Genomic DNA, 16,348 nt, shown 5'->3' on the forward strand with positions numbered 1-16,348 from the left:
TGCTACAATCAGACTTAATACACCCACTAATCCCTTACTAGAAGATGTAGGTTGAGAATAATTATCATTTTAATTGCATCTGTAAACCTTCCTTGGTGCTTGGAGAGATGGAAGTGGAAAATGATGAAAAGCCTCAAAGCAGAGAGCCTCATGTTATTAACCTTTAGCTGCATGCTGCTTTTTCATCTTCGCTAATCAGGATTTTTAAATGTGTAGGCATTTACGTTTGATTAAGCAGTTTTCCCTTCAAATTTAGAGCAAATAATACATCCCAGGAGAATGTAAGTTCTTTGAGGGCAGGGTGGCCTTAAAAGGTGCCTTTTATTTCTGTCTATGTATTCCTAGCCTAGCACAGTGCTTTATATATAGTAGGTGGATTGTTTTTATACTGAGAGAAATTATTTTTTTCACTTAATAGTATTTAATTTTTTTCTAATTACATGTAAAGATAATTTTCAACATGTACTTTTGTAAGATTTCGAGTTCCAATTTTTTCTCCCTCCCTTCCCACCCCTCTCCCCAAGATAGCAAGCAATGTGGCATAGGTTATCTATATACAATCATGTTAAACATATTTCTACCATTATTCATGTTGTGAAAGAATAATCAAAACAAAAGGGGAAAACCATGAGAAAGAAAAAAACAAAAAAGCAACAAAAAAAGTGAAAATGATATGCTTTGATCTCCATTAAAACTCCATAGTTCTTTCTCTGGATGTGGCTAGCACTTTCTATCAGAAAGCTTTTGGAATTGTCTTGCATCATGTATTGCTGAGAAGAGCCAAGCGTACCATAAATGATCATTGCACAATCTTGCTCTTACTGTGTATAGTGTTCTCCCAGTTCTGTTCACTTCACTCAGTATCAGTTCATGTAAATCTTTCCAGGTTTTTCTGAAATCCACCTGCTCATCATTTCTTATGGAACAACAGTATTTCATTACATTCACATACTACAACTTCTTTAGCTACTCCCCAGTTGATGGGCATCCCCTCAATTTCCAATTTTTTGCCACCGCAAAAAGAGCTGCTATCAATATTTTTGCATATATAGATCCTTTTCCTTTTTTATATTTTTGGAATACAGACCTAGTAGTGGTATTGCTGGATCAAAAGGTATGCGCAGTTAGATTATCCTTTGGGAATAGTTCTAAATTGATCTCCAGAATGGTTGGATCAGTTCACAATTCTACCAACAACGCATTAGTGTTCCAATTTTCCCACATCTTCTCCAACATTTATCATTTTCCTCTTCTGTCATATTAGCCAATCTGATATGTGTGAGGTGATACCTCGGAATTGTTTCAATTTGTATTTCTCTAATCAATAGTGATTTAGAGTATTTTTAATTTGATTATGATAGCTTTAATCTCTTCATCTGAAAACTGCCAGCTCATATCTTTTGACCATTTATCAATTGGGGAATGACTTGTGTTCTTATAAACTTGACTCAGTTATCTATATATTTAAGAAATGAGTCCTTTATCAAAAACATTGTCTGTAAAAATTATTTCCCATCTTTCTGCTTTCGTTCTAATTTTGGTTGCATTAGTTTGTTTATGCTAAAACTTTTTCGTTTAATATAGTCAAAATTATCCATTTTGCATTTCATAATGTTCTCTATCTTTTTTTGATCATCTTCCATCCCCCCCCCCATCAATCTTCCTTTCTACATAGATCTGACAGGTAAACTATTCCTTGCTTTCCTAATTTGCTTTTGATATCACCTATGATGTCTAAATCATGTGCCCATTTCAACCTTATCTTGATATCAAGTGTGAGATATTGGCCTTTGCTTAGTTTCTGCCATACTATTTTCCAGTTTTCCCCGCAGTTTTTGACAAAAAGTACATTATTATCCCAGATGTTGGAGTCTTTGGGTTTATCAAACAGTAGATTGCTGTAGTCATTTACTATGTTGTCTTATGTAACTAACCTATTCCACTGATCTGCTGCTCTATTTCTTAGGTAGTACCAAGTAATTTTGATGATTGCCACTTTATAATGTAGTTTTAGATCTGATATGGCTAGGTCGCTTTCTTTTGCATTATTTTTTCATTAATTCCCTTGATGTTTTTGACCTTTTGTTCTTCCAAATGAATTTTGTTATTATTTTTTCTAACTCTATAAAATAATTTTTTGTAGTTTGGTGTGGCACTGAACAAGTAAATTAATTTAGGTAGAATTGTCATTTTTATTATTTTAGCTTGATCTACCTATGAGCAACTGATAGCCTTCCAATTGTTTAGATCTGACTTTATTTGTGTGAAATTGTGTGTTTTGTAATTATGTTCATATAGTTGCTGGGGTTGTCTTGGCAGGCAGACTCCCAAATATTTTGAATTGTCTACAGTTATTTTAAATGGAATTTCTCTTTCTACTTTTTGCTCCTGGTTGGTAATATATAATGCTGATGATTTATGTAGGTTTGTTTTGTATCCTGCAACTTTGCTAAAGTTATTGTTTCAAGTAGATTTTTAGTTGATTCTCTAGGATTCTCTAAGTATGCCATCATGTCATCTTCGAAGAGTGCTAGTTTTGTTTCTTTATTGCCTATTCTAACTCCTTCAGTTTCTTTTTCTTCTTTTATTAAAGCTAACATTTCTAGTACAATATCGAATAATGGTGGTGTTAATGGGCATCCTTTTTTCACCCCCGATCTTACTGGAAATGCTTCTATTCCCATTACATATAATGCTGGTTGATGGTTTTAGATAGATAACTGCTTATCATTTTAATAGAAATTATTATTAAATAACAAATTATTGGAGACACCCCTTACCTTTCTCCTAGTCTATCTTATCTAGATGGAGTTGTTGCCCTACCTAACTAGAAAACCTTATTAAGAATCTAACCTAAGGTGAATTCTGGCTTGTTGTGTTCCACTCAGGGTGGTTTTTGGCAGAAGGGTAGATCTTTTGTCTAGATTGCCTGAGGCTGGGGGTGATTTGGAAGTGAATGATACCATACGCTCAAAGTCATATCCCCTAAGCCCCCCCAATTAGAATAGGTCCATCTCTCATTATAATATTCATTCTCTTTCATTACTTGTTAAGCAATCGGAGGTGATTGCCACCCTCAGGAACACCCCCTATTCCAAGGGCATATAAGCATTGAGTGGCTTCCATGAGGGTTCTTTGGCATTTAAGAGTGTCACTGACCCCTTTTATTAATTATGAGTTAGCATGATTTAGAAAATGATTAATTACCCAGAAACTATATCTCTCAAACTTTTTATAGGTCACAATAGAATTGATTTCTATTAATTCAACAAACACTTATTAAACACCTGGTTTTTAGAGGGGAAGAGGAGGTGCTACAGGTACGAAGATTTTTTAAAGTGACTTATCTTCTCCCAAGACAATTACATTTTATGGGGGCAAAGGAAATAATATATATTCTGATCATTGTAATACAAGGTAGAAATCTCTACAAAGCACTGCAAGGAAATTTTAGGAAAGAGGGAGTACTTTTACCTAGGGTAATCATGGAAAGCTTCAAATAGGGTGAGTAAGATATGAAAATAATTTTGACACACATACTGCCAAGGAGGGAATGTATGCTAAGCATAGGGGATGATCTATAGGAGCGAAATGACTTGGGGGAATGCTATGTTACATTCGCCAAATAGCTACCAGTCTAGTTGGCATGGAAATAATATGAAATAAAAGGTGTAAATGTAGGTTACAGACAATTTACCTAATAGAGGCAGCTAGGCGGTACAATGGCTAGAGCTTTGGGCCTGAAGTCAGGAAGATGGTTTAAATGTGTTCTCAGACACTTACTAGCTAAGTAACCTTGGGCAAGTCATTTAAATTGTCTCCCTGAATTTCCTTATCCATAAAATAAGGATAATAACAACCCCTCCCTTCTGGGATTGTTGTCAGGATAAAATGAGATAATATTTCTAAAAGAGCTTGGCAAACCTTAAAGTGCTATATAGATGCTAGCTGTTGTTATCATTGTTTTGTTCTTATTTTATTATATTATTTACTATTATTTATTTATTTATTATTTTTATTCCCAGACTAAGAGATCTATATGTGGACAATAATAGGATGTCACTTTCTACTTCAATTAATTAATTCAATAAGCCTTAATTCATGGTGTGATTATATATTCATACTGAGTAAGCTAGAACAATAAATAAAACCTGGTCCCTACCTTAAAAGTGCTTAAAATATAGTGAGGAGGGGAGGATGACATAATACATAAATATAAAATGACTGGACTTGTGATTTCAATAATATAGGGAATTCTCAGGTAAAGAAACTTCACTATCAGTACAAGTCACTACATTTTCTCTACTTAAAGTCTTAGAGAGTTGCAAGGAGCACTGAGAGTGTAAATAATTGCCCAGGGTCATTCCTCTAGTTTGCCTCAAGGGCTAAACAAAAACTCAAGTTTTATTGGCTTTGAGGCCAGTTCTTTAATCAATATGGCTTTCTCCCTCTCCAAGTAAATATAGTAAAGTAAAAGGTATGGGTGATGTCTTTTGTCTTTTTTTTTTGATTTGTGTGTAAATTGGATTTAAGTGAGGTAGAGTTGCACAACAAAGTCATCACAGTCCAGTGGCAGGACAGAATCAAAACGACTGGTGATGGCTCAAGATGCAGCAGATGACCTTGGCATCTTAGATGTCTAAGAAGCTCTAAGCACTCCACAGCACCTGCTTCAGCTGCCTTCATGGCCACTGGAACAAATTGTTTTCATCTGCCCATTCCACCAGGAGAAGTCTTCACATGCTTGGGGGTTAGACACCCCCCTAACTCACTAATGGGTTTGAGACCCCTTGGTTACTCTCAACCTCATTCAGCAGTCTGTAGAAACAATTTACCTGGGTGTGGCCACTGTGCATGCCACAACTTCTTGGAGCCACAGGTGAGAGTTGGGTGGTACAGGTGGACACCAAAGGTAGAAAGCAGCCCTGAAAAGGGTCTGGCAGCCCTCATACCAGAAGTACCAGTCCTCCCTGAACACTCCCTACACCTCAGTGAATATATAAGTGTATGAAGAATTAAAGTTGTCAGGGATAATGTTTGATACATCTTTGTATCTTTTCCAGCACCCAGAATGCATATGAAATAAGGCTTTCCAGGTTTAGGGAATGACATAAGTAAAGACTTAAAATCAGGAAAACTCATTAAGTGTTTAGAGAAAGGTTAGTAGCTTGAATATAGAAGACATGATGGAGATCAGTGTGAAATATGACTGAACAGTTGTTTGGAGCATAGCTGTAAATACAAGACCTTGAATGCCAATCTAAAGATTTTTGACTTTGATTTAACAATCAAATGGTGATGGGATTCATCAAAGGTTTCTGAAGAGTAGTAGCAAGATGGAATAATTTGACCACACTTATGTATTAAGGAGATTAATTTGGGAGAGATCTTTGTAGATATCCTAGCTTACCAGATCTTTAGCCTTCTTAATTCCCTTTATCCTCTATCTTCATTCCATCCTAACCACCCAGAGGGGAGGTTATTTCTCAGATCTCACCATCACCCATAAATGCTTCACCATGATCTTGAACTCTGAAATTCACCACATTGATCATAACCTAATCAAACATGTTTTCCTCTACACTACACGATGCTCCTCCTAAACCCAATATTTATTGTCAGGATGACTTTTCATCCCTCCCTAATTTCTCTGTCCATTACTCTTTATCTGGCTTCACATTCCTTCTTTCACAGTCTTAATCAGTTAATCAGTTCAAACATACTGTCCTCCAACCTTGAATCCCTTACCTCTTCATATTGCTGTTCATGCTTCCCCCAGCTAATTCTCATCCCTGGATGAACACTACTATCTGACTACTTTTCTTTTTTTTTATTATAGCATTTTTTTTTAATTTTTAGTTTACAACACTCAGTTCTACATAATTTTGAGTGCCAGATTTTCTTCCCTCCCTTCCCCCCTCCCTCCCCAAGATGGCATGGAATCCCATGTAGCTTCCACGTATAACTTTGCATTGAATTAATTTACACACTAGTAAAGTTATGGAGAAGAACTGTGATCAATGAAATGAATCACGGGAAAGAAGAAACAGGACCAAAAAAAAAAAACAATCCAAAAACAAAAACAAAAGAGAGAAAAAGAAAAATCAAAGGGCAGGGGTGGAAGGCTAGCATGAAGTGTGACTCAATCTGCATTCATACTTCATAGTTCTTTCTCTGGATGTAGACAGCATTCTCCATCGTGAGTCCTTTGGGGCTGTCTTTGTACCTTGTATTGCTGAGAAGAGCGAAGTCTGTCAGGGTTGGTCCTCACAGAATCCATATATCTGTGGTTGTGTATAATGTTCTCCTGGCTCTGCTCTGCTCACTGAGCATTATGTCGTGTAGGTTTTTCCAGGTTGTTATGAAGTTCATATCATCCCCATTTCTTATAGCACAATAGTATTCCATTACCTTCATACACCACAACTTGTTCAGCCATTCCCCAATTGATGGGCATCCCTTTGATTTCCAATTCTTAGCTACCACAAAAAGAGCCACTATAAATATTTTTGTACATATGGGTCCTTTTACCACTTGTGTTATTTCTTTGGGATACAACCCTAGAAGTGGTATTGCTGGGTCAAAGGGTATGAACATTTTTATAGCCCTTTGGGCATAGTTCCAAATTGCTCTCCAAAATGGCTAGATCAGTTCACAACTCCACCAGCAATGTAACAATGTTCCAATTTTCCCACATTCTCTCCAGCATTTATCATTTTCCTGCTTTGTTATTTTAGCCAATGTGACAGGAGAGATGTGGTATCTAAGAGTTGTTTTGATTTGCTTTTCTCTAATCAGTAGTGATTTAGAGCATTTTTTCATATGCCTATAGATCTCTTTAATTTCTTCCTCTGAAAACTGCCTGTTCATATCCTTTGACCATTTCTCAATTGGGTAATGACTTGTATTCCTATATATTTGGCTCAGTTCCCTGTATATTTTAGAAATGAGACCTTTATCAGAGATACTAGTTGTAAAGATTTTCTCCCAATTTTCTGCTTCCCTCCTAATTTTTTTTTACATAGGCTTTTTTGTAATGCTGATGAATACCACCTAAGGAAGTGACATAATCACAAGGACTAGGTCTACTACAAATGAATATTATCTGAACTCAGCTGGGCTTTCATTGGCACAAAGCAATTTTTAAATTCTCCCTAGGTAACCCATGTTTTATTTGAGCTCTAATGCCTGGGTAAATGGGAAGAACAATTCACATAAACACTCATATGACTTGTTCCCCATCACCAACAAAAACTCTGAAATATTAGTGTCAGGCTCCTTCTGCTTCCCTGAAAAGGGTTCTCAGCTCTGTTACAAGTATTCAGACTAGCAACAAATGGAATAAATACAGTTTTTATTTAAGCTGACAAAAAGACAGAAGACTTTTGTACCTAAGTCTATGGATAGTCAAGAAAAGCTCCTTCTGACCAAATGGGACTCATGTAGTTCTTTCAGCTTATAATTGAAGGACTTTCATTTTTAGGGACTCAGAAATGAGAAGCTGAATACTTACGCCATCTGTAATATATCTTCCATGTATGTGATCTCCTCTGACATCTTGAGATGAAGCACTGGTATGGGTAATAGACTGTCAATTCAGCTTACCCTCCAGGGACTTAATCACAAACTATATTACAATATATGCTGTACAGAATATAGGCATTTAAGTCACCAAATATTTTTTCTAGAATTTGAGTTTATGGATAAATACGTCCCAAATCATCCCAGTTGGTTTGCCTTGGGGGAGTTTATAAGGGAATTGTCTTTGAATATCCAGAATCTAATCTGAAAAACAAGACAGTCAGCTAAACTAACTGCAAAAATGCAGTTATATCAAGTGATCCTTTTACAAGGTGTGAAGAAGTTCAGATGATCCTGTGTACATCTTGGTTGCACATATAGTATCTATTTTCATGTTGTCAGTCTCACTAGACTGTGAGTTCCTTAGAGGAAAGGGACTGTCTTGCCTTTCTTCATATCTCCAACGCCTGGCACATAATAGGTATTTAATAAATGTTTTGGTGACTTGACCTGAATGAGTTAGCAATGTGATAGGATGAACCATGATAGGTCATATCCAGTAGGTGACCTTTCAACGTCAGTCTAGATAGTAGGGGAAAAGAGGAATGAAATATATTAAAAGACATAGGGAACTGGAGTTGGGAAGGCTGAAAGCAACTGGCTAGAGCTGGGACATCAGGGGAGGTGGGTTGGAACTGCCATGGAGAAAGGGTCCAGGACTTCAAAACTGAGGCATTTGGAACTGACCAGGAGTGCAGCATCAGGACAAATAGTTGCTGAAACAAGACGCCTCACTAGTAATCCTGTACCTGATTTTCTCCTTTGGGCTATGTCATAGTAACCTAGAACCTCTCCCTCTGAGTACAGGGAAAGACTATTCAGTTTTATTTGTTTTCACATTCACTTTGTCTGTATAAACAATGTTGACTACAGACCTTCATTACAACTGGGTATACTTTTTGTAAATGGGGCTAGAAGATGGCAATGGAGAAGAGAATCCTTAAAAAAAATGGAGATAGATCTAACAATGAGATATTTTACTACAACACTTTTACTGGGGACTCAGAGAGAAAAGGAAAGTTCCAATTCATGTTCTTTCACTAGGTTGGAAGTTGTATTTAAAATGCATCTAGATTAGTGTTTCTCAAAGTATGCTCCAAGGACACCTAGGGGGTTCTTGAGACCCTTTCAGGGAATGCATCTAATTAAAAGTTTTCGTAATAATACCTTTGTTGTTAACCTGTTTTTCAGTCATGTTCGACTCTTTGTGACCACATTTTCTAGGCAGAGATAATGGAGTGGTTTGCTATGTCCGTCTTTCACTCATTTTACAAATGAGGAAACTGAGGCAAACAGGGTTAAGTGACTTGCCCAACGTCACACAGCTAATAAGTTTCTGGGGCTGGATTTGAACTCAGGAAGATGAGTTCTAGTTCCAAGGCCAGTGCTCTACACTATACCCTATACCACCTAGCAACCCTAATGATACTAAAATGTTTTAATTTCTAATATGGCAAATATCATAGGTATAACCAATATAAACAAAAGTTCATTGGGAATATCCTCAATAATTTTTAAGGGAGAAAGGTGTTCAAAGACCAAAAAGTCTGAGAACCTCTGATCTAGACAACTGGTGAATAGTACTGCACGGAGTACAGATCAGAGTGATTGAACAACCCTGTTCACCACCCCTCTTCACCCCTACAAGCCTAGAGTATTATATTGAGATTTAAAAATGCTAAATTCACAGCAACCCTTTGTAGCATGTAGAGCAAGTATTATTCAATTCCATTTTAGTGAAGGAAACTGAGGGCACAAGAAATAAAGGCATTTGTTCAAGATCCTGTGCACTGTCAGAGGTAGAATTTAAGCCAATGCTTCCTGGTTTCAATCAATTAAGTAGAGAGCATTTATTAAGTACCTCCTATGTGCCAGATACTATTTTAGAACCTGAGATGACACAGACAAAAATAGCACCTACCCTTAAGGAGTTTACATTTTGCTAGGAAAGATGGCACGTTACCCACAGATAGATATGCAGAATATTTTCAAAATAAAGACTCAGTAATTTGAAGGATGAGCATTTGCAGCTGAAGGATCAGGGAAAGCCTCCTGTTGGAGGTGGCATTTGAAGCCCAACTGTTTTTCCTCTATACCACCTCTAAAGTTCTGTCTCTTCAAAGCCAAAAGATTATCCTCTGAAATTTCCTTTAAAGACATTCTGGGAACTTCATTGAACATTTGTGTTACTCGCTTTTGGGAACCTGCCTTGATGTCATTAATGTGAAATGCTACCAAATGGCCTGGGAAGTACTCTTTAAAAGTATCTTATAAAGAAGAGAGCATCTTCATTGTAAGTTCTTCTACTCGTAAGGCTAAAATGGGTGATAATACTAGGCTCTGCGCTATTTTTACAGGGCGATAATCTGACTCTTGAGCAGTCAAACTTGATAGCAAGGCTGACAGCAGAGCCTTTTATCCCAAAGAGGCCATCTCTGAGAACACTAGCCCGGTTGTCATCCTAGCTCCAGAAAGCATTTTGCTATCATTTTGTATCACCTCACTTTGGGTTCCAACTGGGTGGTATAGTAGCTATTCAAAAGATTCACACCCATCTCCCTCACCTGGATGGAAACACCACTCTGAAAATGCCCAGATTTCTTAGAATGTTAAGATACATACACTGCTTCAAGATGAAATACTGGAGGGCTGCAGTGGTGGTGGAAAATATATCCATAAATATTTCAATTGTATTTAGTATGAACTCCCTGCATATCCTTGCAATGTCATGAGAAGACAAGAAAGACCCTAGGCACATTGGGTGAACACTCCATGGTGTTCACTGTGGGAGGACATGGGAAAAGGGAAGGTGGAGTTAATAAGTATTTACATAGCACCCATTATAGGTCAGGCATATGTGCATTTACAATTATTATCCCATTTGATCTTCTCAACAGGCCTGGAGGTAGGTGCTATTTTTTATCTCCATTTTATGAGAAAACTGAGGCCAACAAAAGTTAAGTAATATACCTGGGGTTACACAGCTAGTCACTTTGTGAGGCTGGATTTGAACTCAGGTTTTCCTAACTCCAAGCCCAATGCTCTATCCACTCTGCGTCATCAATCCTAGTCTTGGCAGACATGGATTCTTTGAAATCATCATAGGTAGAGGTAATAATTACTTTGAGGACATCATAGATCCCCAGTATGTCCATCTTCTTCTCATAGGTTCCCTTTGTTTCCATCTCTATTTTTGAGGAGGTTCTGCCTTCGCTTTGAGATATCTATAGGTACCAAGGAGTTAATTGAATGCTGCTGAGCTAAGAGGCACAATGAGTGAATATATAAAAATGAATCTCAGATTAATTCCTGATCCTTTTCTATGCAAATGAACAGATTGCAGTTTGGAACTCTGCTATGTTTCATTCTTGTGTCTGCCATGCCTAGCACAATTCCATGACAAATATCGTCACTTAATAAATGTTTATTTGACTTTGAAGTGGTATGGGAGACAAACATAGTACAGAGTGTTCATAAAGTCTGGACACAAAGGAAGTGTGGAGTTATTGCATCCAGTTCATGTGAATTTTGCAAAGCGCAACAACCTTTGTACCATAAATGATGGAAATCACATTGAAGATGTTATTTGTTAATATTCCAATTAAATAAAATGTTGAAAATTTCATTCATTTCATTTCTTGAAAATATGCATTTTTCCTATGTGTCCATACTTTAGGAACGCCCTGTAGTTCCATAAATACAGAGACCTATAGAGAAGAAGTGAGGTTCATCATAGGCAATAGAAAAGTTGTGTGAATGTGTTGGGTTTTTTCTGCGGGGGCAGGTGGAAGCAAGGGGAGGACAGTCAGGTTAAATAAAAGTTATTCTGTATCTGAAGTAATGGAAGTCTGAGTGCTTGCATGGAAGCTAAAGGTAATTTCTTTTCCTTTTGTTGTATATACCTACATATGAGTCAAATTCTGATATTCCTGGCCAAAAATATAAAAGTTAAATTCTACAATTCCTGGGAAAGACCCTGAATGGGACTATGCCACCAAAAGAACATGATATAAAAAGACTCCCGGTTTGAATGTGGTCCATCTAAACCATTTCTTTAGTTCTGGGCCACATGTTAAAGTTGACTTATAGCATCTCCGTATCATGGAACTACATAATTGGAAAGGACATCCAAGGTTCAACCTATAAACATATGCATTTAGCCTCTCCTTGAAGAAGTGATGGCAGACGCAATACTTTCTAATGCAACAACTCTACTTCTACTTCTTAAGAAAATTTCTTATATGTTACAGGTCTGCCTTCTTAGACCAAACAGAACCATTCTGATCTCTCTTCTGGAGGGAGGGCAGTAGCTCTTCAAATATTTGAAGAATATGATAATTGAATCCAATATTTGAGTTGTGGTCAGCCCAGGGAAGAGTACAGTGGCACTTTGTGGTTCTGGGAACTCTATGCTTACTTGTGCAACCTATATGTAAATCTCTTTTTTGGGGGTGGGGGGTACAATTTGAATTGAACTGAGTTGGACAGAATACAGGTAGATATTTTAGTGAGATGTGATTTGGCATACTTGCCTGAGGAACTAATTGCTCTATTGTTTTCTACATTTTAGTTTCTAGGGACGTCTTCCCATTTGTCAAATATTTAAATAGGATAATGTGATACTTATGGCAATGACAATCATAACATGGCCTTCCCTACATTAGTATAATAATTCACATTTTATGAAATAGGTTACCTTAGACATTTCTCACAAAAACCCTGTGAAGTGGGTAAAGCAAGATGTCTTATCTTTATTTAACCCATGAGGAAATTGAGTCTTCGACAGAATGACTTGCAAAAGGACATCCAGCTGGTAAGTGTGGAGAGTTCCCTGATCAACTCTATGAGCCTACAGAGTAGAGCCATATGAGAACTCAAGCCTTCTGAGTTCTTCTCCAATGTCATTTCCTTACATCAGGGGTGTCCAACATGCAATTGTCCTGGCAACACACCCCAGTGGGCCTGAGTTGGATAAAGATGTATTTGATAAATATTTAACAAAATAAAAATATATCAAAACATAGCTACATTACATTTTAAAACTAAGTTAATAGGTGACCCACAGGAATCCTTATTGTCCCGTTGATATTTGAGTTTGATACCAGGGGCCGACAGAACATTGCTTCTGATGTGAAATGACTGGAGTCTATATAGAAATGAATTCATTCATCCATCTCTTGTCTAATAAACCAGTCTCCCAACTGATCTTTTGAATATCTTGTAATTTGTTATTTAAAACTAAATTTCCCCTTTTTATAGTTTGAGTTTTATAGTTTGGAGTTAGTGAGGTGGAGTAAGGTATAGGGAGATAGGAGATAAAAGCACAATGTTTGGGATTAGGAAGCTGATAACTTCTCTATGCTGCAATTTGGTCATATCACACCTGTGGTCGTATGATCAACTTTGGTAATCACATTTTAGAAAGGATTTTAATAATCTGAGCAGCATCCAAAGTAGGGCAGCCAACATGGTGAAAGACTTCAATGTCTTGTCATATAAGGCTCCATTGGAGGAACATGGAATGGTTAGCCTAGAGAAGTCAAGATTTAGGAAGTACATGAAAAGCTGTTATGTGGATGAGGGATCAGACTCATTAGCTAGATCGCTGGAGTATCGGTGTGGCTAAGTACACAGTATATTTATGACTAGAGGAGTGGCCAGAAATCACTGTTATTGTTGTTTGTATCTTTTGCCATAAAAACTCATAAAAGCAGATTGCTCAGGTGAGGAGGAATTGCATTCTCCAAGCAAGGGTGAATGGTGCACTGACAGAGATCAAATCACCAATGTATTCAAGTTGAATCTGAAGAGGTAAGTACAAAAGGGCTATGAAAACAAAGTGCTATAGAAAGTCAGGCTATATTGAATATTTATAAATGACTTAACCTCCATGTGATAAAATATTGGTCAAACCATGTGTTTCTGGAGAGGTAAGATCCTGCAGCAAATACACAAGAATGTATACAGGAAAGAGAAGGAAGAGGTAAAGGGCCGTTTGGCCTGAATTAATTGAAGATGAAGAAAACAACTGTTTTCTATAACAACTTCTAATCCCAGGGTGTTTTTTTTTGTTTTTTTTTTTGCAGTTTTAGGGGGTGGTGAAGTTTTAGGGGGAAAACAAATTCAAGGCAAGGGTATTTAACCTGTGGTCCATGGAATTTATTTTTAAAACAATTTTGATATTATATTTAATGTAATTAGCTTCCTTTTAATCATACATATTTTATGCATTTAAATCATCATTCTGAGAAGGGGTTCATAGGCTTCTGCAGATTGCGAATGGCTTCCACCATACAACACGAATTAGGAACGTCTTTGAATCTTCTAGGAATTATAGTTTGAAATAGATAGCACTATTTTTTTCCCCATCCTGAGAGAACCTCAGCCATTCTAAAAGAGATATTGCAAGGCCATTAAAGAATAGTGGCTGGTCATGACTGGTGTTCAATACAATTCTAGTCCACTCTGTTGGCTGCAACTTTCATCCACCAAGACAGATGTTAGAGTGGTGAGCAGAATATGGGATGTGTCTGATTACTAGTGAACTTTCTCCTAACATAGAATTCTTGCGGATGATAAAAGTGCCTCTTTTCTTCCCCACCCCTTTCTTCTTTTCCATCTGAGAAAATGAATATGTGAACCAGAGTTTTTCTACTCTTTAAAGTTGTTTTCTTGCCTTTCTAATTAATACCAAAGGTAGATGATTTGAGATGAGTGACTGATTTTAACTTTCTGATTGTGTGAATGGAGAAGGCAAACATAAAACAAGCTCTGAGATGCTTATTATACAGACAAGAGAGAAGAAAAAGACAAAAAGTTCGAGCCCTTGGTCTAAAGTACCAAGTGTCTATACTGGCTGGAGGCTCTAAACTAAAAGTAGAGAATTTCATTGATATAGATTTGGTTTTGTATATGTTCAAAAAGAAGTAAAGCTGCATGTATATATACCAAATATTCTATATAATTTGTATTATATCTGTGTATGCATTTATCTTTTTTTTCTTTCTTGGGTTAAAGTACATTGGTGATCATTGTGGTCTGGGGGGAAGTTGGGCTGTTGTGTTTGTTAACATTTCCTCCTTTATTGCTTCCCAATCCAATTTACTTGCAAGTCATGGCATCACCGTTCTGATGTCATGGTCCTTTTGGAGAACAAGGGCAAATAATAACAACAATCCCTCAATATACATGTGCAAATAAAACTCTCTGTAAGTGAGTAGTTGAGAGTGGTGATGGGAGTAGGACAAATGGAATGTCAGGCCCTGTCCTACAATCTAAAGGCAGAGACCAGAGGAAGGAAGGAATACTTTTTCCTGTAATTTTCTCTTTCATCCTCTAAATCAAGAGAGTAAAATATTATTTCTCCCAAGTCTAAAACCTGAAAAATTTTCCCAGGGTATTCCAGGGAGGAACGAACTGGAGGACCTGGGAGTTTTGCAGCCATCAGGATTCTCATATTCTTCAGCATTAACCATCAAATTTTTGACCTCACAAGCAAGTGTCTGCTCAACTACCTACTCTGTACTTTATCCTTTCCCAGAAGTATGAGAAAAATGTGGGGAAAGGTAATTTTCCTTTATCTATGACATATTTTTCTGAAGATGTAGCAGAGGGGAAATGGCATTATGAGGCCAGGATATTTATATTTATACTTCATTGAAAATTGCTACTGTAGTGATGAGTCTTTGGTCTCATTAGCCCTGTGAAGAAGAAACCTCATTAGGATTTCAAGGTGCCACTCATGTATTAATCTAAGATGTCAATAAAAGACTCTTTATTCATAAATAACCGATATGCAGTAATTTATGTCTGTACATTTTTCTTCAAAAGTCTGTAGCCATCCAATTTCTGCAAACTCTACATAAAACATCCAAACTGTCCATTTTTCAATACAATATAACACAGCTGTTGGGCATTACCAAATATATATATATGTATATATATATATTTATATATATGTACATGTGCTGAAAAAGAAGCCAGTGCAGCCTTTTCTAAGGAGTCCATCCAAGTATTTACTGTACAACATTCAGAATTTACATTGATAGTACAAGGCACAGAAAGTGTGGTATGAAGCCAAGGCCATGCTTTATTCAAACTATCTTCTCTGGCTTGCTTGCTCCTTCAGCTTCATGTCAAACCAAATGTTCAACCAGCTCTTTATTGTTTCTGTTTTCTTCCAGCTCTTAACACAGTTAAATGAAACAGGGAATAGGGTGGGGGAGGAAGATCTGAGTCATTTGTTCAGAAAGTGCCTGCAGACCAACCCCACATCACACCACTACCAAAGGGGACAAATAAATTAATTCCCCCCCCCCAAAAAAACACAAAGAAACAAACAAAAACAATAACAAAAACACCTTCTGAAGTCTATTCAATACAGAAATGGAGAAAAATGAAAAACAATTGGTTTCATTATTTGTATTTGAGTCAGGAGAATAAGATGCTGTTTCCCTCTATATTTTCACACATTTAAGTGTATGTGTGTAGGAGGGGGCATTGGATGGACCCCCAAAGAACAATTAAATGCAACTATGAAATATGGACAAGAGGAAGCAGGAGCTTGATTACTTTTTGGAAAGGGCAAGGAGAATTTCTTGGCCAGAAATTTGATCACCTGGAGTATATTCTCCTTCCTTATTGTTCTGTCCCTGAATGCATGGGAGGGCCAATGGCAAGGGCACACAGGGATGGCAAGTTAATAAAGATTTCTGTTCTTGATTCTCTAAGAGAATTCTCAGTGCAGGGCTTGGTTAATGGCACTGAG

Source organism: Trichosurus vulpecula, chromosome 3, assembly GCF_011100635.1.
Source record: "Trichosurus vulpecula isolate mTriVul1 chromosome 3, mTriVul1.pri, whole genome shotgun sequence".
Lineage (NCBI taxonomy): Eukaryota > Metazoa > Chordata > Mammalia > Diprotodontia > Phalangeridae > Trichosurus > Trichosurus vulpecula.